Source organism: Harmonia axyridis, chromosome 5 (assembly GCF_914767665.1).
Source record: "Harmonia axyridis chromosome 5, icHarAxyr1.1, whole genome shotgun sequence".
In the NCBI taxonomy this organism is placed as follows: Eukaryota; Metazoa; Arthropoda; class Insecta; order Coleoptera; family Coccinellidae; genus Harmonia; species Harmonia axyridis.
In genome coordinates, this window is record NC_059505.1 from 27249715 (window position 1) to 27276309 (window position 26595).

At 35.6% G+C, this 26595-nt stretch overlaps 1 protein-coding gene and 2 non-coding genes across 10 annotated transcripts in view; all 3 read left to right on the forward strand.

Moving 5' to 3' along the window:
• LOC123681141 (polypyrimidine tract-binding protein 1) overlaps positions 1-26595 on the forward strand; it is a 592501-nt gene that overhangs the window by 474002 nt on the left and 91904 nt on the right. The gene's annotated exons all lie outside the window — the stretch shown is intronic.
• Trnal-aag lies at positions 21006-21087 on the forward strand. Its single transcript has one exon. It is a non-coding gene; the product is annotated as a tRNA-Leu (tRNA).
• On the forward strand, positions 21600-21685 carry Trnal-uag. Its single transcript has one exon. It is a non-coding gene; the product is annotated as a tRNA-Leu (tRNA).

Genomic DNA, 26595 nt, shown 5'->3' on the forward strand with positions numbered 1-26595 from the left:
CTGAGAGAAGAAATTCAGCGTATAGGCAGTGCCCTCCGTCCGCCGCTGTCCGGAAGCCCTGGGCGTCGAAAAACCGCAGTGTATACACGTCTTGATTGATTAATTCCGGCTTACACGTTCGTGTTTTTGCCGGTCGATTCCTGTACCGACCTCACTTGTTACGGCGACGGGCCGGGCAGCGTGTGTTCTTGAAGAATATAAATGGAGCCATCGGGACGCCCGGGTCGTTAGTCTTAATTTACGCCCCCCTCCTTAATTATGCCGTCAGTTTTTGCCGCAATAGTTCGGATCGGTGATTGATTGGTTGCTGTCATTCGGCTGTTTATTATCCTTTTCGCGGTGGGATTGTTTCAATTCATCCCTTTGTTGCTCGTGATAAGCGGGGATGATTAATTCACGCCCGGGCGTTTATTTCGCGTTTATTCGCGTTTATTCGCTCAGTTCCACTCGATTATGCTTCGGCCTGATACCGTTGTATCGGCGTTGGTAATGGTTTTTATTTCTGATCGGCCCCTGTGACCAATTAGGCATTGGGAAGTTCTGTTTATTGTATTGAACCTTTATGGATTTATTATGACCCGTATACAGGTGTCCCAGAATTATGGTTTTTTCTCGGCGGTTTATCGGCGGAGCAACAGCCCTCAAGATTCTTAGGATGGATTTAATTCATTTTCACCGGAACTAACGCAGCCAGAATCATGAAATTTGGTATGACTTTTTGTAACTTTGGAGTTCTAACTCTAGTAGTAAAACAGGTGCGTCTCAAACTATGGGCTTCAAGGCAATTTCTGTACAACTTTTTCCTAATTCAATACCATCAAATGTTGTAGCAAAATACCGAAAACGCAATATGGCTCTATTGAAGAAACATATTCTTCTGTTTTTTTGATTGGAGCATCGTTTTCGAGATGAATGGATTTGAAAACTTTTCATTTTGTGGCATCAAAATTGAGAATAATTGAGTTCAAAAAAAGTTGTTGTGAAATATATCCTTTAAGCTTCTATTTTAAGAAGTACTTGATTCCAATTTCAAAATAAGTTTTTACTGGTAGTTAGGGTTCCTGAGTAGCAAGAGTCATATCGAATTCAAAATGATTTTCACCTGTCTCAGAACAACCTTTACTAACTAATAGTAATCTCACTTCATTCTGTGATAGCAAATATACATATTGTCTATCAAACTGACATCAACGTATCCTCTGTAACTTGACATCGATATCATCAAAGTCTCATACTAAATTCACTTTTTACACTGTCAATCTGACATCTTAAATTATCACACCAAGTCGTTTATATTGTCGTACCTTTCTAAACGACAAAACTAATGCTGATAATTATTTTTTGCGATCTGGTGTACTAGTTTTGAATAGTTAAAATTCAATATTAACTTGGAAAATAGCTCAGCATCTCTTAAATGCTGAAACATAACTGACAGTGAATCTCAAAAGAGGTTATGGCTATGGTTGTTTTAAAAAGGTTACGGAACTGTAACAATGTAGGTAAGTCACACAAAATTGGCTGACGTTTGTTTGACAGGTGTCGTTTATAAAGCGGTATCAAATTATATTCAGATCATAATTATTTCGACATGAAATTGTGTGATTTAGATATTCAAAAGTCGTAAATCTCAGAATTATATGCTTCAAATTTCAACTGAAAATGAACTTCATAAATTTGTTCATAAACAAATACCGATACAGCTGATGTACGTACAGTAAGGAACAAATTCATTATTTAGAAAAAGGAAGCTTTTCGAAAATATGAGTGGTCACGTCAACTTTTATTTCAAGATTCGTATCTTTAGGAGTTTTAGTCGCATTGATGACGTCATTAATGTTTCGAGTAGTACGTCATTGATAATGTTTTCAAGTGGCAACCGCAATTCTTGATAGTGCCTTTCGAAAGAGCATTCTCCACACAGTACATCAAAAATTTCGTCATGTTACTAAAGGAAATTATCAAAAAAAAAGAATGATGTTATAATGAATTCAAAGTAATTTATTACACACAATTGAATAAACAAACTAATTGACCAAATGTTTGAAGTCCTTCCCGAGCTTGACAGTACCTATCCAAGAAGGTCAATAAATTCTGGTTGGACCTTAGTGACAGTTTGATGAGTAATATTTTTACATTCATTTGAAATCCTAGTTTTCAATTCATCGATATTAAATTCATTACACCATTAATTTTCTAAAAAATTTCCTTATGTAACATGACCAAACTTTTGATGTGCTGTGTGGATAAGCTCTTTCAAACGGCACTATCGTAAATGGCGGTTCGAATTTGAAAAAATGTCAATGCCGTCATCAATGAGACTAAAACGTCAAAAGATGCGCATCTTGAAATGAAAGTTGAAGTGTTTCTTTTCTACTTAGTGAATTTACTGCTCACTTTATGTACACTCTACATATAATTGTGGGACAATTGGTAATAAATTTGTGATTTCTACCTGCATGGTATAACGAAAGCCATATTTCTGGCATGTCGGTTAGTCCAATAAAAATATGATAAATTCAATAATATTATATGTATTTTATTATTAAAATGAACTACATCTAGAACCAAATCAATAGAACAAACCTACATTCGTCAAAACCTAACCTAAATACTTCTCGACCTATTCTCGAATTATCGGCGAACAGTCCCCTCAGTAATTTCCACGGCCGCCTCTAATCTCCACTCCCTTCAATTCGGATTCCTCCTCAAATCCCACAGAATTGCATATCGAATGAGATTAAGAGGCCGGGGGACCAGCGCTTGTCCTCTTCTTTCCTGCCAATCTGAAATTGCGATCAAGTCCACAATTTCATCCTGTTCAATCCCCGGGTCGATCGATGAGGCAACTAGTTGAATGTTTGATAACCGGTGGTGAATTGATGGCAAGATAAATATTTTCGGACGTGCTTCGAATGTATACAGTGGGTGTAGAAGTTACACAAGTCGTACATTAGATGGCGGTCTCGGCTGCTTCCGTAGGGCAGATGGGTTTATCCTGAAAATTGGAAATCTGCGTGAGATTACTCGTTAAGATACGGCAACGTTGGCTCGGCTCTGTTTGATAGGGACTGATACTAGGAAGGTAATAAAGTTATTTACAAATATTTCTAGTATAGATCAAAGATAGCAACCCTGGGAATACGTAACCTATTTTCAGTTCATTCCATAGAGTAATGAAGATAGATAGAGGAAGTATACGCAATTTTCACATGTCCCCAACATGGTTAGATTACGTTGTCAGATTGTGATATATTTTCAAATCCACAATTTTACAATATCGTTATGAATGTATTTTATATTGAATGAAATATATTTATTTGAGTGATTCTCAATTAAATATGCTAGTTTGAATATTTGGAATCCGATATTTTTCCTAAATGTCGAGTTTATAGTATCCAAAGCATTTATTATTTTCTGTATCTACCTGCTGAAATCCAAGGTTTGGCAGCTATTGCTCTCCTCGTGTCTTCTGTTGTTTCACGTCGTTTGGCGCGCTTGAAGTTTGTTTTCTGAATTTCTGATATATTTAGGTCTTCATCTCAATATATTTTGAGTTGATATGAAACGTTGATTCTCTATGGGACATAAGAAGTGCGTTCTTCGTGGAGAAACTCGCGATTTGAGTGAAATATCGTATCACTGATATATTTTCATTTCCGCGCGCTCCATATCAAATTTGATAGTTCATGTTGGGGACAAAATTTGCTTACTGAAAATGACAAATGCTCTCTCCATCTATGTTTATTACTCTGAAGTTCATTCATTATTCCATGTTCAATAATATTTATGCATAAACTCATGAAACTCGTAGCTACAATGTGTAGTAGAATTAATGGTCAATACTTATCCACCGTATCAAAATTAATTTTTTTTTCAAGAAGTGTTTCTCAACATAGCAAAGGAAAGACCCTTATAATAGTTTTCATCTATTTCCTTCTGAACTAAATAGCAAAATTCATTAAATTTGATATGATAATAATAATAAAGTTTATTCGAGAACTTGATATATGAAGGAATTACTGTGCAGCGAAACAATTGTAATTTATAGAATTAAAAAGTGGTAATATTATAATTTGAAAACTCCTCTTGTGAAATTTACAATTTATGTATAAGGCTTTGATTAGAATTTCCTAATTTCCTAGTCTACAAGAATTACTATAGTGCATTCGTAAAATTAAATATTTTAATCGTTTCTATATAAAATGTCCTAACCTGTCTCAGAAAATATTGCGGTTGATCATGTTGGTAATAAATTCTCTGCCGTTTTGAAACCTTTAAGAATTAGGTGTGAACAATACCGCAAAAAACATAATATTATTCGATTTGAAATATTTGTGATTAGGTATTAAGATTGTAGTGGGCAAATAATATTATTCTACGGGCATGCTTCGGTTATTTTTCACTTCAGTGATATACACTTGACTCATATCGAAAACTCCACCCTCGTAGATATAGTAGTTATAATATACTTATATTATATATTATATTAATATATAATTATCAATATACTTGAATAATTCACCGTTTCATTCGAATGATGGTATTCTATATTGTAGATAGAGATAATTAATCATAGTGTAAAATTCACAGTATTCCTTGACGCTTTGAATAGGTACTGTCAATCTCTTCATAGCAAGCTTAAAATTGATAATAAACCTAGTGTAACCTTCTGCCATGATGACTGAGGGTGAATTCCATGCAAAGGAGGGTATGATAATGCCCGAGTGTAATAAAACATGTTGAATGCGAGTTCCAGGTTACGGAGTTGGCTTTCTCCTAGGTTAATTCGGTGTTATTAATACAATTACATTTTAACACTCACGTAAGCGAAGGCGTATAAGCTTAAAACTGAAGGAATTCACGTATGCTTTCAAGCATGCAGAGCATTCCACATATAGAGAAAACTTTATTGTTGAACATATATTAACTGACAAAGAAACTGCAACACCCAGAAGGAGGTGTCTAAATTTTAAATTTTTTCTGGTAAAACATAGTGTAGCAAGGAGTAAATGATTGAAATTTGGAGAAAAAAACGAAGGGTTTACAATTTTTTTTTTAATAAATTTGTTAATAATGTGTTTGTCGACCGCGATCATTTATGCACTCCTCAACCCGTCTCGGATTTGATGCAATAAGATGATCTATTTCTTCTTGAGGGATACTGTCCCAAGTTACCTGTACTTCATGTCTGAGAGCCGCCAAAGTACGTAAGGGCTGGAGTGAATTTCCAAGCCTTCTACCCATGATGTCCCAAACATGCTCTATGGGCGAAAGATCGGGGGAGCTATGCGGCCATGGCAAATGATTCACATGGATCGCTTTGAAAAAGTTTAAGGTAACTCTGGCAACATGAGGTCGAGCATTATCTTGCTGAAATATTGGATTCTCGAGCCGGTTAAGGTGAGGGAAAACATATGGCTTCACTATTTCTTGAAGGTAACCCAGCGTTGTCTCGAATAAAGACTAAAGGTAACCTACTTGCATGTGCAATAGCACCCCATGCCATAACGTCTACTGTCCGGTGTACATGACGCTCAACATCAAACTGAGGTTCACGTCTTTCTCCCTAACGTCGTCTAACCCTTCTTCGGCCATCATGTGCATCCAGGGAGAATCGAGATTCATCAGAAAAGACGACCTGATGCCATCGCACATTCCAATGTTGACGTTCTCTGTACCACTGTAATCGTTGCCGGCGATGCTCAATCGTCAGAGGTAACACAAGATGGGGTCGATTATTCTGCAGTCCAAAAGACCTCATCCGGCGGTAAACCGTTTGGACTACAATTCTCATCATCAGTTTGTCAGTTAGTATATATCACCGTCATAAAAAACTTACTTTAGTCTGGTTAACAATTTCAATTCTTGATGGTGAAAAACTTTTTACAAGATTCTGATCCCCCTTTTGATTAATTATTTCAATACACACCCCTTTTTTTCACGAAACCTGCTGACAAGCATCGCATGATACTGTAATGAGAGGGGGAAAATTGGAAAATTCATGGCGTATACCCTGCAAGGAAATTTCATTCACCATATCCATTCAATGTTGCTCTATAGACATCAAGACTCGTTAATTAGCTTCTTGTTTTCCTAATTCTGTTAGTTCATCCAATCACGAATACTTCAAGGAAATTTCCACCTGAATTTCCAGCGTTTTAACGTTCACAGCCATCTCGGAATTGAATAGCTTAATTTTCCTCGGATTTTCCTCAGTTTTTATCGACAGGGAATCCGATTTGATTCTTAGGTATACTTGATTTGAAATAAGTCAGTTTGGAATTCAATTTATTATTATTTTCGCGATTATTTCGTTGTTTATGTTTATACCGAGTGTTAGTGAATGAGTTCGAATCCTTCGTATTCCTGGATACGGGATGTGTTGAAGTTTTTCTTGTAGACTGACTATTGATTTATTTCTCTCCATTTTTTAAAAGGAAAAAATGTCGCTACTCGATAAAGTATTAAAGAAAGTAAAAATAAGCGATAACAAGTTTTATTTTTTTCATGGAGAAAAGCATGAAAGATTTTTTGTCATAAATTGCACGAAAAATTTAAAAAAATTTATTTGAATATCTCGTCTAGTTTCAGAAGAATAAATAGTTTTCAAGGAAAACTTCTTCACCCTGTGTCCCGGAATACGAATCATCAAAGAACAAAAGTTATATATCATTTTATCATACAGAATCAACGTATCTGGGAGTTATACTAGATGGAAAAATAAACTTTAACAAACATATAGAAGACAGCAGAAATACGCAAGACAATTGCACGGGAGACTGTACCCGCTGCTCAATCCAAAAAGTAAACTTTCCTCAGAAAACAAGATGAAGGTAATAAGAATAGTGCTAATGCTAAGCATTACGTTTGCAGGAGTAACCTGGTATAATACGAAAGACAATAGTAAAGACAAGTTGCCAAGTAAGTACACTAAATACAGCAATCAGAACAGCGCTTGGCGTCAAATAGTATATAAGCAACCAACAAATCAAAGAAGAATTGAAACTATTGGGGAAATAGTCAACAAACAAAGAAGACAATAGAGACGCTGAAAGAGCATGAGAATAAGGAATTAAGAAAGATACTACAGATTAAAATAAGAATGACAGATAAGAGAAAATACCTCCTCCAAAGAACCAAATAGAAGAAAAAAGTGACATTCAGTAAGGAGAAAAGTTCCCAATTATACAACAGTAAGAAATCGGAGAATTGAAAGTAGAAGCGTAGGGAATAACATTTCAGTCCAAAAGGGAGACCTGAGGCAGAATCACATCCTGAAGTTTTTCGCACTTATTCACTAACACTTTGTATATACCTAGTAGTCCTAGTATTAGTTTGTCTATCTTAACATCAGGGGATCAGTATTCATATGACAAAGTATCCTTGTAAGGGTTTGAAATTTCATGATTTTGCGTAATCAATTTTAGTGAATATGAAATTTACGAAATGTGAGTCCTTGATTTTTACCTTAAAAATTCATAAACACGAGCAAAAAGTATTTACATAGATGATTCGATAAACGAATTGCCTGACGTGTTACACAAAGTTGGGATAAAATTCTGTTTCGTTTTAATCTGCTTAAACCTCTGCAGTGTTTCCTGAATCCTCGAGCATTCACGTAGCATGATAGAAGTTAACATAATATTACCTATCCCTCAACCGTCATCCCCACTGATCCCTTTTAGTATCGCATGAGTGGACATCACCTCTCTAGCCGTCCTAGTTCGCCAAACTGAGGAAATATAACCCTTGACGCAGAAACGTTAAAGCAAAACTACTTCAACCCTTTCACGTGTCTTCATAAGAGCCCAGAACTCCGTATTTTGAACTTTAAATTACTTCGATTTCGTAAATAGTGGACTAAGAGGATACTGAAATAGACCGGCAGTTCTGAAACTATTGCAAGTTCCATTCGGAATTGGAAATTTCACTTTGTGTCTTCTTGGCACAGAAGACCATTACTTAAACCGAATTCCGAAGATATCAATCACATTGCAGTTGAACTTGGACACTAATTACTGAATGACTGGCTTCTCAATTCGATTAGGTTTGTGAATTATTACCTCCACAGTTGCCTCAGTGTAACTTCGAACATTTGCATGGGTCTAGACGTCTTGCTTTATATTCCTTAAGTCTCGAACAAAAGCGAGATAACGGCGAGATGATATCCTTTATTTCCAAGTGAGAACCCAAGTCGTTATTTGAGTATATTTATCATGTTACTTTTTCATCTTTAGTGGCAAATTGAGAAATATACTTATCTATTTTCTTTGGTTATATTTGTCTGTTTCTGTTTGCATTTTTGTTGTTTTTTTTTTGTTCAAAGTTTGGTTTTTTATCAATTGGAAAGAAACCGATGCATTCAAACTGAAATTCAGATATCTGTTGCCTAATAGTGAAATGAATATTGTTTGGCAATGTTCATGAGGATCGGTTTTTATGAGATTGATAAAAAAAAAATTAAAAATTCCCATAACTAAGAATCCATCTGTCTGATTTCACAAAAATTTAGATGTAGGTAATGCCGTCCATCGACAACATAAGTTACCCAAAACTTCAACTATGATGCTTTTATTACGGTAAAAAATAATCAATTTTAGAATGTCTTTCGGGGAATATACTGATTTGTTTCGATTCTTTTCGGATATTTACAGAATGGTCGAAGATAGAAGAGGTTAGAATAAGGTTGAATTTTTGTAGAATGCACAGTGAGGCCATTAAAATCATTTCAAATCGTACTATTCCTCAAGAAAATTGTCTAGAATGACATGTCCCTTTGTAGTTTAAATGGGTAATTCTATTCTATTATAGAGGAAGATTCTTGCAAAATTTGGTGATACAATTACACTAATACAAATTCGATCAAGCTCTGACTTCAAGTCAAATTTTAGCTCTGCCTTCTTACGTGAAGAATTGTCGACTGTCGCCTAATAGTTTCGTCCATAGAATTACCACAACTAATACTAAGAATAACAATTAACAATTTATTTCTTGAATTTGAGAACATCAAATCAATTCATTACTTCACAAGAAAAATAATGAAATCGCAATTCGATTTGAACAATATCAATATTATTTCTAGTGGCCATAGTGGCAGAGGTAATTGCCCATTTCATTTCACTTATTCCAAATGGCAGTTCCGATTATACCGACGCGAAAATCCGTCAACACAATCCAGACCATGGTACCTATTTGCCCGATTTTGTTTCGGTTATACACACATAATTTCGTGGGTGCTCCCAATCAGTGCGATGCACAGCGGTATCGACTATTCAAATCTAATGTAAATAATCACGCTGGTTTACACAGTTGACAATGACGGATTCGTATTGTGAATGCGAGGCCGTTCTATTACGAAGATGTGTCGGCCATATGCAGGCCAGCGTTTATATTGGATGGCATTTTGGCATTGTCAAAAATAGAAGCCGCTTTGAGTTAACATCGACATAGCGTTTGTTTGAAGTTCGATCCTTTGACTAAACATGTGTTAGGTACGTAGTTTCCAGCATTCATGTTTATGTTTCGAACGTTTCCTGCTTCGTATTGTTCTGTTCCCGCCTTGTCCTCAGAAAGGCTGTCATAGTCTTCCGGCTTTTAGATATGTGTCAATTCAAACAATATGTTCATTTAATTCGTTTAAAATTCAATTCAGACAGTTCCTGGCGAATATAAACAGACATTCAATTATTTGAATTCAATATTAGACTAGTAAGTAAGACTGTTATACACTGCAAGCTTTATGACAAACTTTGACATATGATAGCCAGAAGTTTCACAAAATTCTGTATGCACATCCATTTCCAATTATTGGACAAAAATACGTATAAATTCGTAATCGCCAACAAAATAAATCAAGCTAACAGGCCAATTGAGAAGTACCCGGTTTACCATAGTAAAACACTTTTTTTTTTGCAAAATTCTATTTTATTATTCATAAATTATTGCCTTCGAGGGCGATACCGCGATTATAGCTATCTTCCAACTTTTCGATACCATTTTTGTAGTACGTCAATTTGTCTTTCGCTTCAAAATAGGCCTCAGTTTCGGCGATTACTTCTTCTTTAGCGCTTCTTTCCAGCCAGCATTCTTTTGAGGTCTGAGAACAGGAAAAAATTGCTGGGGCCAGATCTGGCAAATACGGTGGATGTAGAAGCAATTCGAAGCCGAATTCATGCAATTTTGCTATTGTTTTCATTGATTTGTGACACGGCGCATTGTCTTGATGAACCAGCACCTTTTTTATTTCACCTTCTTGTTATCCCGCCACATTATTCACATCTTTATCGCCATCCTTCCAAATTGAGCCTTAAAATGTAATCGATCCAACGAAAATTGGACGAATCCGACAATTGTTCAACATGACACCTATTTGTTTCATTGCTCCCAATAATAATTTCCAATTGAACAGTCGGCATTTTATAGGGTTAGTAGTCGAATAAATGAAATTTACGATCCAATCTGGGTTAATTGTTTGAGCTAGGGATTTTTCAGATGAAGCGTTTCACAGTCACGGCTATTATTCCAGTGCGACACCCCCCGGAAAATAATAACCCTATGGAGAAATGATCATCCATTTGTTACCCCATGGAACATTCTGGCAATTGAGAATACTATAGTTTTGATAGTTTGGATAAAAAAAAATAAAAGCTGTATTCGTGCGCCAAATACACCTTCAAGGTGCGATCGAATTTAATTCTTCTAAATTTTTCTCAGTATTCACTAATGAGTACTGATTTTAATTAAGCAATTTAACAATTCTAAACGTATGTTTCCTTGATTAAATATCATAACCATAGAGTAATGAACATAGATAAAGGAAGTATACGCAATTTTATATGTCCCCAACATGGTTAGATTACGTTGTCGGATTGTGATATATTTTTCAAATTCAAAATTTTACTATATTATTATGAATGTATATTATATTGAATGAAAAATATTTATTTGAGTGATTCCCGATTAAATATGCAATTATAAATATTTGGAATCCTATATTTTTCCTAATTGTCGAATTTATAATAAGCAGAATACTTATTATTTTCTGTATCTACCTGCGGAAATCCAAGGTTCGGCAAATTTTGCTCTCCTAGTGTCATCGGTTGTTTCACGTCGTTTGGCGCGCTTGAAGTTTGTTTTATGAACTTCTGATATATTTAGGTATTTATTTCATTATCTTTTTAGTTGATTCACTATGGGACATAAGAAGTGCATTCTTTGTGCAGAAACTCTCGAATTGAGTGAAATATCGTATCATTGATATGTTTTCATTTCCGCGCGCTACATGTCAAATTTGTTTTTTCATATTGGGGACAAAATTTGCTTACTGAAAATTACATTAAGCTCCCTCTATATATGTTCGTTACTCTGAGATCATAACATACAGAAAACAAATGACATAACAAATGTCAATAACAGACAATTTTGTCATTTCATCAATTAAAACCAATCGAAATTGTATAATTCCTATTGGAAAACCAATTGCATATGCATAATTCCTTTGAAAGATGATTCAGAGCATTTTATGTCTTCTACTTCAGTATTTTTCACGAATTTTCAAATGGTTCGAATTAATATGAGATTTGTAATTGATTGGGTAAACTATTTATCATTCATTTGACTCATTTTCATTTCTCAATCGAACATCATACCATCGAAAAATGACCCTGGCAAAATTAGGATGAGGAAGAAGTAAAATGCCGCCAAACCCTTAGCCCATAATGAGAAGCAGGTGTTAGTCTTTCGGTGCCAGGTCTGGGCTATAGGGTGGATGCATACAAACTACCCATCGACGCTCCAGGAACTTTTGACGCATCATCAAAGATGTGTGCGGCCTAGCGTTGTCCTGATGAAACACGATTTCTCTCGTATTCACCGATGTTGACGGCTTTTGTTGTATCGCCAGCTTCAAACGGTTGAGTTGTTCAGAGTTGAAGGCAGAATTGAGCAGCTCACAGTAGAGTATTGCCTACCAATCCCACCAATCACACAGCAATTCCTTCCTTGACGTTAATTCTAGGCTGGTGATAATCTAGGCCGATTCATTGGCTTTTGACATTGTCGTAAGTGACTCATTTTTCATCTCCAGTCACCACCGCTTTAGAAATGAGTCGTTTTCGATGCTATTCAGCAGCGAGTCGCAGATGGAAAATCGGTCCTTAAGTTCTTTTTGCATCAGAGCGTGTGCCCCATTTGCAGCCTTCTGCAAATGGTTCTGAACGGTTTAATGATCGATTTTCTGCTCCTAGGAGATGCGACAATTGCTAACATGATGGACTATCTCGATTTACCACAATTTTATCGACAAGCCTACCAGAGCGTGGGGCATCACTGACTCACTTCACCAGAACAGATTCATTCGAACCACTTTTATGGGCAAGAACCAAAAGAGTTTCGGCCCCCTATTATATAAAACGCAATACTGCCAAGTGTTAGTAGTCACTTTTACAATCGTATGTTCCAATGTAACCAACAATGAACGAGATAGGTATACTTATAGTTGGAGAAATTGCTCGAAATACGAAATTATATTTTCCCCAAACAAATAATGTAATCGATTAAACGATTAGTTTCCAATCTGAAAAAAAAAAACAACAACGCATAAAACCACAGAAACACGGTAACAAGCGCGTTCCAGAATACCATCATGTATCATCGGTATTTGCGTTGATCCCGATCGCAAACAGTCTCAACCGCTGAACCGTGCACCGAGAAGTGTACGCGACTCGGAAAATCCGCGTTTTTCCGTATCAGCACCGCATTTCCGGTCAACAAGGCCGAATCTGGCCGGCAACGGCGGGATTTTATGATTTAGCACGGCCGAGGTCGATTTTTCAAGTGGCACTCCTGCGACGCGGTTCTTTCGAATGGGGGCGCAACGTACGTTCGTATTCATGTCGATGAACACTCACATATTCACCCTCCAGGCCGCCGTGCTGCATTCACTCCATCTCGGATATCCCCTTTCCGAGCCGTTTCCGCTGGAAACAAAATTGTCTTCGAATCTGCGATATATTCAAATTTTTTGCACTCGAATATCGCAGTCGAGTGCCGTACCAACTATTACGATGGAAAAGCTGCCTTTTTGCGTTATCACTTTACTCCGACGCTCCCTTTCCCGTTCATTTACATTTTGTTTTTACCGCGACGCGACGTAGGTACGTGAGTTTTTCCCATGTTCGACTCGGAATGACGCGCCGAATGTTTTTTTATGCGACTTTAGGTGGGAAACGAGCGCTCGAAGGCTCCCGATTTCGTGTCGATGTCTTCCTCGTCTTTTTTCGATATTCTACTCGATTTTTTTTTATGGTTCTGATACGAAATTTCGTTGGAAGCGTGAAATAGGTATTCTTTGTTCAGGGTGTTAGTAATTTAGTGGGATAAACTTTAGGTGGTGATTTTGCATGGAAAAATAATGACAGTTTGCCATTTAACTTTTTTCGCCAATGCTTTGTACTCTGAGATATATAGTGTTTAATACTGACTTTTCACTTATTGCTAACAAATTTTTCGAAAAATTTGTACGCCACTGAGATATTCCGATGTAAAAATTAATTTTATGCGGAGAAAAAACTTTAGTATGTTATCGAGAAGTATTTAATAAAAGATGTATTGCTGAAATAAAAAATTTGTACTAAAAGGAATTATCACCACGTGGCTTTCCGCGTATCAGTCAAACATTAGGTACCCTTTCATTTTCTCTAACGCTCCTGCGATGACCAAACTTTGTACGGTGTACAAAGTTCTACATTCGCTTCATCATCTTTCCCTTTATGAAGCTTATGAGTAGAGAGCAGCATTGTACGACGGTCGATTATTTTTTTCACTAATTTATAGTTTTACTTTTTTTGTAATAATTTTTTGTAGGTTTTTTCACGAATATTTTAAAAGTATATCAGTGCTTTGCATGTACATTGAACAAATCATCAATTCCAAAACGAAAAATTACCTACATCTGTTTTTCATTCGCAAATTAAAAATATTGTCAATCTACAATGTAGGTTATTCTTCAGAGAAATAATGAGAAAACCCCATAAAAATCGGTGGTTGTAAGATCTATAATTTCTTCGTGATATAATAATAATAATAATTATAACCGTCTTTAATAAGAATAACCGTCTTTTAATTGAAGTGACTGAAATGAAAGAGGATTAAATAGGCTACAGCCAAAAACTGTTTGCAGAATTTCACAGAACTACCCCGAAATTCAAGTCCCTGAGCAAAGAGTAGCCGACCAATACCGGGTCATATTGAGAAGCAAACTTGTACCAGATGAGAGACTTAACCGTATTTAATGAATACAAAATTCTCAATTGCATACCAATAATTGCGCAATAAGTACCTCTTGAAACACACTAGAGCAATAAATAATTAGTCAGTTTTCAAGAAAGGCTTTAACACCCCTTATCTCTGGATTAGCGAACAAAAATTATATAGCGAACTATTTTTTTTTATGCAGAATGACCCTCTGGAGTTTGTTCCAGTTATTCACTATAACAACCTGTACACTCGCAAAATTTCAACTGTGTCTCTGACGTATTAGGTTTTTCTTCGATATTCTGCTTAAATTGTCTATGGTTGTGGTGATAAACACGAAATTCTGCCAAAAACTTGTAATCAACCCAAAGTTTTGTACAAGAAAACCTAAAAAGAAACAATGATTCTCATATTCAGAAGTGTGTAACTTTCCAAGGTAATACCTAAGATCTTTTGTTCACATGAAAGAGCCCATTTATTTTTCGACAAGGATTCACCCCCTGAAAGCTTTCACATTTATTTGATAACACCCTGTATATCTCATAGTTTTCGAAAAAAAAATGTATATAGCAGACCGATGGATTTTGTTTCAGCCAGTTCATTCTTCTCAATATAATAAGCTGCGCCTTCAAAAATCGGTCACTTGGCTTAATATGCTGAACCGGTAGCCCTTATGAATTTTCGCGCTCTATTCACGTTCATTTTTCCAGGGAAAATTTATAGATATTCCCTTCCCCCTAAACGTTGTGCAGTCCATAAAAGGTTAATGTTGTTCCTTCCGGATGCTATTCAGGCAATATGCTCTCCTCCGCCATCATTGGAAATGTTAATTTTCTTGCGTTTTTATGCGTTCCCAGTTCTTCATAACGTGTATAAAAACCACCGTTATGAAACGGGATATGTACAATTAATATTGGTGAAAGAGTGCTCGGTATTTAATGAGGGCTTTCCAATTGGGTTTCTCGTTATCTCCATGACATTTCGTACCGTATTTAATAGTCTTTTATATTGTATAATCTTCCCCTTCTTTGTCGTCCCTTCGTTCTGCGAAATTTGCCCAAGGAATAATTATTTTCTTTGGTGGGGTGCGTTGAAATTAACCTCGTTTGTCACTTTCAGACTCTTTGAGGAATATTCTGACTGAAAAAAATCCAGCAAGGGCATCAGCCAACTTTCGAGGAAACAATAATTTTAAATTTCATATTGTCTTCTTCGTGTCCTTAGATTGAATTCTATGGCGTCATGTTGGGTTCGTGCTTTCATTGCACAAAAAAAAATCATTCACCTGATTTTCGGCTTAAAACCTCAAGAGTCCTGTCTCCCTCTGTGTGATGATGCATCATCGTGCTGTTGCCAGATATTTCCACCAATGTTGAGCTCTAGATCATCAATGAAAGCAAAATGGTTGTGCGTCAAAGAATTTTCATACGAATCTGCATTTCAAAAATCATTTATCACATTTACTGACATCAAAACATTCTTCAAAATCCGACCCCAAACGTTGCTCAAATCATCTTGGTCTAATGGTCATAGACCTTGTAGAATTTCTTCTCACTCACAACTGTTTTTCTAGTCATATCTGCTTATTCAGTCATTCAGTGCGTTAAAATTAACCTCGTTTGTCACTTTCAGACTCTTTGAGGAATATTCTGAACTGAAAAAAAACCAGCAAGGGCATCAGCCAACTTTCGAGGAAACAATAATTTTAAATTCCATATTGTCTTCTTCGTGTCCTTAGATTGAATTCTATGGCGTCATGTTCGGGTCGTGCTTTCATTGCACAAAAAAAAAACCATTCACCTGATTTTCGGCTTAAAACCTCAAAAGTCCTGTCTCCCTCTGTGTGATGATGCATCATCGTGCTGTTGCCAGACATTTCCAACAATGTTGAGCTCTAGATCATCAATAAAAGCAAAATGGTTGTGCGTCAAAGAATTTTCATACGAATCTGCATTTCAAAAATCATTTATTACATTTACTGACATCAAAACATTCTTGAAAATCTGACCCCAAACGTTGCTCAAATCATCTTGGTCTTGGTCTAATGGTCATAGACCTTGTAGAATTTCTTCTCACTCACTACTGTTTTTCTAGTCATACCTGCTTATTCAGTCGATATTCAGTGCGTTAAAATTAACCTCGTTTGTCACTTTCAGACTATTTGAGGAATATTCTGAACTGAAAAAAAACCAGCAAGGGCATCATCCAACTTTCGAGGAAACAATAATTTTAAATTCCATATTGTCTTCTTCGTGTCCTTAGATTGAATTCTATGGCGTCATGTTGGGGTCGTGCTTTCATTGCACAAAAAAAAAATCATTCACCTGATTTTCGGCTTAAAACCTCAAAAGTCCTGTCTCCCTCTGTGTGATGATGCATCATCGCGCTGTTGTCAGATATTTCCAACAATTTTGAGCTCTAGATCATCAATGAAAGCAAAATGGTTGTGCGTCAAAGAATTTTCATACGAATCTGCATTTCAAAAATCATTTATCACATTTACTGACATCGAAACATTCTTGAAAATCCGACCCCAAACGTTGCTCAAATCATCTTGGTCTAATGGTCATGGAGCTTGTAGAATTTCTTCTTACTCACAACTGTTTTTCTAGTCATACCTGCTTATTCAGTCGATATTCAGTTTTCCTTCAAAATTCTATTTGAAACTCGTTGACAGATCCTGAAATTTCTTTTCAAGCTTGAAAGATGTGAATTTGATAGTTCTTCTCTTTTGTATTAAGGATCACTGGAAACTTCTAAATATACGAAGTCATAAATAAATATTTCTAGATTACACCATTGGACCTGAAGTATAAAATGGAAGACATTCAAGATATCCTTTACTAATAGTTATTCTGTTACCAGAAAAACAAGTTCATAAAATTATTCCTTTCGGGTATCCAGTACCGTATCTAGGGCGTGGCAAAGGTGGCACTTGCCACGGGCGCAAGGCCCACAGGGGCGCCCAAAAATATCAAAAGAAAAAAATATTGGAGCTCCAGGCGAAATAATTTGAAAGATCACAATTCGGTTTTCATGTTATACCTATAAAGGCCTCGCAACGAGCGATGCCGAGAAATCTGGAAACATTTAAAATATTGCCAGCCTTCCATAGAATTTTCCCAAAATGACCTCAAGATCAACAAAACTTTAATTTAAGGGAAGAAATAATATAAATATGGCCATGTTCAAGCGTGTCGTAATATAGTCATAAATATATCTGTTGAGCGTCGATATGTTCAAGGTGCCGCATTCAGATCATAAATATTAGGGTCGAGCTTCGACATGTGTTATTACCCCTATTTTAACGAGCTTCATCAAACTTGTCGGTATTTCTTCGACAAACGGTACCATCTATTTTTGAATGAAGTGCGGCGGCTTCTTTTTCTTTCATACAATTTTATAAGGATCGGCTTTTTAGATCTTCAGGAGTTATCTCTTTATAGTCTTTATATGTACCTATATGAATATCAATGGTTTCAATGAAAATGAGAAAATATACAGGGTGTTTATGATTAGGTGCGAAAAAATTAGGGGGAGATTCGTTTTCAAATAATAGGATGGGTCTTTCAAATAAACTTTTTTCGAGCTCTCTCCCGCTTAGTGGGAAAAGTAGTTTTTAATTTGTGAAAAGTTAATAAATGTTTTTTTTGACATTCATTTTATATTTGTACCAGTTCTCAATAAAAATATTGTTTTGACATCATTTTTCTCTTGAAAACCAAAAAATTCACAAAAATAAAGTTGAGCTGACATTTCATGCGAGCTAAAAAGCCTTCGAAAAAATTGTTGGTAGTGTTTCTCTATGATTCCATGGGGTAGAAAAAGCCACCCTCCAAACTTGTTTTCGAAAAAAAAAACATCAACAAATAATACGTCTGAGTTGTGGAGGTTGGAATTATTTTTGACCTCAAATTTATCCAATAGGTGGATGTCAAAACGATATTTTTATCGAGAAAGGGTACAAATATAAAATGAATGAAACAAAAAATAAACAACAATTATAAACTTTTCACAAATTGAAAACTACTTTTCGGGAGCCATCTTTAGGGGGCTAGCTAAGGAGATGGAGGCGCAAAAAAAAATTTTATATGAAAAACCCACCATATTTTTTGACAAGTAATTTTTCCCTGAATTTTTTCGCAACTATATCATATACACCCTGTATAATATTGTTTATTATTTTTAAACTTCAACGAAAGTATATGACTCAAATTATGAATAGAAAAATACTATAAGAAAATACAATGGGTGAAAAAAAAATCTTCGAAAATGGGGGGCGCTGTCTAACATATTGCCACAGGCGCAATTGTACCTATATACGGCTCTGCGGGTATCCTTTCAACACGAACAAAATAGTCTTTCATCTCAGAGGAAAGAAAAGATAGAGGTGCCTTATAATTAGCATTTGTTGACATCACTATAACATTTTTGTTTACAAACACTTATAGAGTACTGCGTTGCCATTCTGAGGAAGAAATAAACTTTTCTCCGTTCTGTGGCATAGATGTTTTGCGAATATTGTGTGGATTTGGCAACACGGTTCTGTTGTTGTTATTGCACGTGACATCTAGAGGGATGTTAAGGGTTAACTGTTCATTTATATTCTACGTTTGTAATCGGCGTTATTTTAATCATGGGAAAACCTCGAAAAACATGTATAGTGTGTAAAACATCCGGAAATGAAAACCTAACCTATCATAGGTAAGTTCACAAAATAATTATATGTTTGAAAACTACTTTTTTTTTGTTTTTATACCCAAGCATATGTGAACGTTAGGTAAAGTTATATAATAATATTTCCTCATTGACATGGGTTTACATCAGAAATATTGTGAATGGGCACTTTTTCGTATTTTACAAAGAAATATGCAGAGAAAACTTCAGGAAAAATAGGTTATTCCCTTAGAGGAAAGAAATTATTTTTTCCTCTGAGGTTATTCCACTATAGCTAAACATTTAATTGCGATGCTTTTTTCGAATCCTCAGGTGCACTAGGATAGCTAAGGGTCCCAAATATTGGGGTATCATCTCCCATTTCCTCTGATAATATTCCTTTATTGTTTGAAGTTTACAATTTTTAACCAACTGTTTAAAAACATTGTATTTTACAACAGTTTATATACTGTTTCCTCAAGATATCTACTGAAATATCTCATAACTTCTTAAAGAAAAAATGAAACTAGCTAGTTTTCATTTTGAAATATTCATATTCTGTATTATAGTTCAATATCGATTTTTGTAATATTAATCCTTATTAAGCAACCATTGACTACGCCAGTGAAATGTTTACTCTCCCTCTAGTTGTCAATTTTGCAGGTTTGTTGTTTTCCTATCTCACTTTATCATCATACTGTTGCAATTGATTACAATACAACGCTATTTACTTCTAAGGGCACCTCTATCTTCTCTTTCCTCTGAGTCTTTCATACTTCTAGATAACATAATGCTAACTTGAATTATGAACTCCCTGGTAACCAAGCGTGTTCATCGATAGAACCGTCGTCATTACGTCTGGAAAAACTTTCTGAAGCATCCGAGGGGCTCGGCTAAACTCCAGGTGCGGAATTTTCAACCCGATTTCACCCGCGTTCAAGACCCAGAGGCCGACACCCCGGTAATAGTCTGAAGGGATTTACGCAAAGCTGCGGAAAATGGGGATTCGGTGAGAAAATAGAAAATCGGATTGCAACAACAACTGATTCAGGTCAGGGGAAAGCAGCCAACTATGGGGAGAAAAAGGAGCCCAGGAATAAGAAATCTCGCAGGCATATCGTAGTAATTGGCAGCTTGTGCCGGGGAGAGTATCGTATGCTCCGGTAGTTTCAGTTTCCACCTTTCGGGTTTTCCCCTGTCTTCGAACGAATGTGCTACGCGTTGTTTGCAGACTCGCGGACCTGCAAGAACATGCTCGCGCGAGCGTGCTCGGATGCGATCAGAACGATGTCACGTGATGCAGAAGAGTGCCATTTGTTTTCCGCATGTGGAGTCTCGTTGTCTTCATGCAGCGATAAATTTCAAACTCTTGGGGTAATTTATGACCGTTATTTTCATCTGGATTTCAAGGAATATATCAGTTATATTGCCTATATGATAGGCATGAAGATAGGAGATGATGGATGAAAGATGTGAGTTTGCGGAGAAGTTTTGTTTGGAAATTTGTCTACAGTTTTGACATTTCTACCTCTATGGAGATCCATACGAGGAACATAGATGAAAACACATTAGTTCAATGAAAATGGAAATTTAGTTTCCAACATTGCTTTGAGGAAAGGGAGATACACGTAGGTGTGTCGAGATTTGAGTTGGTAGTCTGAAGGAAATGATTGTAATGTATTCTCTCATTTTATTTGAAACGTTTTCACATCATGAATTCGAATATTAATTCAACTCCAGCCTAAAAACAGTAAAAACGATACTATGCAACCAGATTTTTCGAAACAATCAAAAATATTCAAAACTGTCAGAATAGACGGAACTCATTGATAAACAAAAATAAATTAATCAACCACTTCATCCAAGACAAATACTATTGAATAAGATTAATTTTTTGTTGACGTGATTAAATTTTCTTTTAGAATAACAATTTTCACAAATGCCTCTCACGAAAAGATAAGTGGAAATGAAACTAAGAGTATGATACAGAAACCAGAGATGTACTACTCGTTTTTCTAATTGAACTCACTGTTTTAATCTATTTTTAGCAAATCCCGTTGCTACTTAGAGCAGTGTTTAACTGCTCGTGACATCGAGGTAGCGTGGCCGAGCGGTCTAAGGCGCTGGTTTAAGGCACCAGTCTCTTCGGAGGCGTGGGTTCGAATCCCACCGCTGCCATAATTTTGCATCACCACCAGGACCTATTACGTTCCCTTGTAGAACATCAGATTGAATAAATCGAACAAACATTTAGTAGGAATATACGTTCCAAAAATACAATCGACCTATAAATATACATATTTTATAGTAGTTCTCAGAAGAGATTTGATTTGCCTCTTATGACATTTTTTATTAGGTTTTTGAACCTCTTAGTCAGAACAGGGAACTCAACTGAATCTCAACTCTATCGTCGAAGATACCAAATCTATAAACTTGTAATAAAAGTTGAATCGAAATCTAGATATGTCTTTCATTACATTTGTTGATTGAGCACAATTCGGTTGTGATTCTCATGTTGACAGTGAATGAGAAGTCATTATGAATCCTTTTCACATTCTGTCAACATCTGCGCTCTCTGAATAATATTTTCTGTCGAGGCATTAATCGAAATAGGTCAGAAAATATTGGGCCCTATTACAAGCCCCTGCATCACACCGGATATCATTCATCAACAGACATAGCAAACGTAGGGTAGCGTGGCCGAGCGGTCTAAGGCGCTGGTTTTAGGCACCAGTCTCTTCGGAGGCGTGGGTGGGTTCGAATCCCACCGCTGCCACAATTTTTGAGCAACTTTATTACAAATTGATATTTCCACTTCATCGAAAAACGTTATTGTTATAGCATTCTCAACTTATACAAGGAAAGTAGTGTTCACCTTCACAGAAACACAAATTTTTCAGATTATCTAATTTTTTCGAACTAAAAAGTGATAGGAGCTTTTTCGAAAGCAAAGATGAATATTTCTACAGAAAAGGTACTGCAATTGGAAAAGCGTTTAAATACATGTATCACTCTTGAACATGACGATGTTGAAAATAAAGTCGAATTTTCAGGGAAAAATTTGATTTTTTCTAGTCGGACTTATTGAGTGGTGTGTTATATCCAAACATGGTTTGAGTTCTGCAAGAATAAAAGCGTCAGGTAAATCACTAACATTCCTAATGACCTCAATGAGGAAATTTCCCTTGACATTAATCCATATCTGTGAAGTGATTTTACGAGTTGGAACTTGGGCCATCATCTGGCAACTTACAGACGATTCATAACACAAATGGATCCTTTCTTCCTCCCGTGTCCCCTCCTCAAACGCGCAGACTGACACAAAAGGGGAGAGATTTGATTTTCCAACTTGTGTAATTTTCATCAGTTTTCCCTCAACTCAAACAGCCGAGAATGGAATATACATCATCTGAGAATTTGCAAGTTATATACCTTATACATTATGGGCCCTGGGAAAGCGACTTGGATGTCTCACGGAAAATACGCGTGACATCGGATTACATGCTTTTCAGGGACGATCTCCGCGTTGTTTTCCCTCTTTCCATTTCCCTCCTGGTCCGTAAAATATGATAGGTTGTATCCAGGATAAGGGAATTGAAAGGAATGGGGGTAGGCGTGTTGACAAAAATAATTGAGGATCTGTTTTGTCTAATCCACGTTGTTCGCGACGTTGATTTAATGCAGGTGTTTTTCAATTGTTTCAGGTTCTCCCCGAATTTTCTATAGAACAACCTGTAGATATGGCTATTTCATCTGTATTTCTCATTTTCAAGAACGTACCATATTTTTCATTTATCGGAAAATATTGACACAACAAAATTTACAATATACTATTTAAAGTGCGACGGGTGTTTTTCAATTGTTCTACGTACCTCTCGAATTTTTAACAACCTGAGCTCTTATTATTTCATCTGTATTTCTCATTTCTACAAATATACTCTATTTTTCATTCGAAAAATATTGACAGAACAAAGTTTACACTTACAAACGTTTTTCCAGTAGGAATGATACAATTTAAAATGCGGCTATTTTTCAACTTTTTTACGTACCTTACACAGTGTTGTCATTATAACCATTTGAAATTATATCATTTATATTAGAACAGCCTTTATATGGTACCTATATCTACGTTTTGACCTCTTATATCACGTCTTTTTCGTCTGAATTTCATACCTATTTCAATATACATTTTACTTTGATTTATTATTAAAAAATAAAATCTCTCGGTCCATAATACAATATTTTCACTACAAGATTCTAGCTCCATTAATTTCAGTGTTAGGAACTTCTCAATATTTTTTACATATGCTTCATTTTTTTCTGATAACTTAGTGGGTGCTAGTAATCTCGGTGGCAGAGGTTCGATTTTGAATGGGTACAATACTTTTTTATTTCATAAGTAGCCTTTTTTGGAAAGGCTTTGAATATAGGATAATTTTCGAGATAAAAAAAAATGATGAAGCACTGTCCAATATTTTTGACTCTCATTTTCCGTCTTATTCCAAAGTTGCAAACGTTGAAATAATTTTTGAGATTATCTTTTTATCCGAATTGTAAATTTCTGAGATATTTATATGACAGTTTCAGAATTTTTCATTGAGATTTTCAAGATGAAGATGCTTCAAGTAGCAAGCGAAACAATTAAATTTTCTCTTATTACCTTGAAATGTAATTTAATCTATCTATATTTCTCGGAAATAATAGCTATCCTTATATCTACTCGTAGTAAAATCTACTTTCATGTCATTATCATTAATATTCCCATAGAAAATCAGATCGTATTCGCCATCCAGAGATAATCCAAAAGAAATGAACTACGTATAAAAAAGCCCCAAACTTCAAAGCGCCATCTAATCAATTCCCTCGTATAAATTGAAACGTAAGTGAAGTTCCCCATCTCGCTGTTTAGAAAAGAAGTGAAAAAGAGCCCATAATATAAACGTCCCTCCTGAAGTTCCGAAACTTTGTCATTCTTCTTAATCTGAATCCATATTCACACTGAATAATATTCAACGCTTGAGTGCCAAAGTTTCCATTACAACGCTAAAAAGTTGGGGGTAAACGTGAGCATATGGAAGTTTCAACACTTCAACGTGCCTGAAAGAATGGAAATCTATTACGCGAATTTTCATACATTAATATGTATGGGATTTTTCAATTTGTTAGGACGGATGGGCTTCTCTTCAGTTGGACTTTTTTATGAACTGCGTTGAGGAGGGATCATTTGTTTTTTTTATTCGGGTATTTATAGTGGGATATTTGCTGTTAGCAGCGCTTCTGCTGTACCGTGAGATAATTGATATTGCCAGGACGGTTTTATTAAAACCGTTTATCACAAATTAGGAAAGTAGTGACGTGAAGTCAGAAGCTTTTGATCGTTCATTTATTCATGCAGCAATTGACGCTTGGATGAACGAGCAACGAAAGTTCTCTCACTTCAGTGATTTCCAATTTTTTTGTTGTCGAATATCATATTAAGTATAAGGGGAATCATATAATAAACATCCTCATAAAAACAAATGAGGAAAGCACTAACGTGAAGTAAGGAGCTTTTGTACTCTTGTTCAAATTCATATTGATCTATTTTTTCAAGAAATATAGTATCTCTCAACTTAGTTGAAGAATTCTACTTATTGGTGTTCTCGATTCAATGTTTACTTTGATAAAGATAATCAACGTTCCCTAATAATGTGAAATTTTGCTTCACTATAATCTATTAAGTTTTCTGAACATAAATTGAAAGTCCATACAAATATGTTCTACCAAAGTTCACTTATTATGACATACTCAATAAATCTGCGAAGTGATATGGCATAAAAAATATAATTAAAGTACCTACTTTCAACAGATTGTTATTTATCACTTTTTTGGGGAAACGAAAAAGCCTGAGGAACATTTTTTTTCATATTGTTCCTTCTCTTCTTTCAGATAATCTTTTAATACTTTTTTATAATACAAGTGCAGAAGGCATTGATATTCTTCCACGAGTTCAAAATTCAAAAACGAGCCACGAAGTGGCGACTTTTTGAATGAACGAGTGGTAGAATGAGCCTTCTGTACAAGTATTACACATTATTTTCTCTAATTCATTGCATTTTTATTGAAATTAATGTAATATTTCCATAAATATCATCTAGTGATTTTCGCATTGAAAAATGTTGGTTGGCAGAACTGATTTCTTTAAGGCAAATTGATAAATTGACAGATAAAGCCGTGGCGGAAAGTTCGGAGTACCAACATATAATAATAAAATATAACCATAAAAACTGTGCGTTTCTGATATATTCTCGCACGATTTTGTTCTACAAGATGTGGAAGAATGAACGGAATAACCACAGAATTAGAGAAAGGACATTCCGAAACAGTAATCTCTTCAACAAGCATGATTTTTATCGTGTTATGGAAGGCCGGAAAGAATCGATTTTGAAGACAGATTCTTCGTCATCAGTGTGTCAATACTTATCGTTTAAGAACTAGTGATTTAGGGGTTTGAAATTGGAGAAATAATTGTAATTTTTTCTGTAATTCCAATTTTGAAGAATAATATCGAGTAACTTTTCATATAGAGGCCACTTATGATATTTTAAACATTAAACATACAGTAAGAGGTATCGTTCTATGAAGTGTCTGTTTTGAATATCGAAATATCTACAGGCATTATGGAATTATTGCAAGATATTTTTCCCAACTTTATCACTCTTCGATCTGGAAGTAAAATGAGTTAATTCCCATATTTGTATTGTAGGTATTTGTTCTCATTTTCTTTAGTGCTATCTACCCCATCGGTTTGTTATATCCACCCTGGGACACCCTGTATACTGTTTCCCTGAATAATATAACCCCTAAAATTTCCCAAAATCAAGGTATCAAATGAATAACCAAACAATGATACACCCGAATCGTGTCAATTATGCATGCATCCAGTGCAGTTCGTACCGTGAATCCCAAATAAGGTCGGTCAATAAAAATCTGCATAAATGTCAATAACATCATCACTGATCACCACCTCTCGTACGTACCTCCAATAAAATTTTACGTGACATCGGAAAACATAGTTTTTACGAAGTAAAGCCCCGGATGCATTCATAACATGAATTTACTGGACTGATAAAAATAAATTGGGTATAAACCTGTCGGATATGAAGGCATGTCTTCATGCACTGATACTTTATGCAGTCGTTCAATAACTCTTATATTCGAGAAATGCAGATAATCCCATGAGTACAGATGCTGTCTTGAAGGAGTTCTTGAAGTATTACAGATGTATATAGCATGCACGTCACTCAATTATTTCTGGCTTAACCAGTAAAAACACATCTTTTTCAAAAATTCTATCATAGAGGGGATTCTGTTAGTGCTGATTTATGCAGCAATAACAAATAATAACACAAATCATGCATAACAAGTAGCAAATAGCCGAATTGTAATCATTCATAATAATGCATAGTGGTCCCATCGGAAATCGGGCGAAGATGAATAAACAAATAGAAATTAGGTTCCGAGTCTGATAAGTCTGATAGCAATCATGTTATTTCATAGGCAGTTGTTAATATCATTTGAATGGATAGCATCATTTTTTAGTCGATAATACTTCCAAATAATGAATAAATAACGAAACACAAGACAATAATAAATTCGCATTCGAATTATAATCTGGATAGCTACTATTTGTTATTTATGATATAA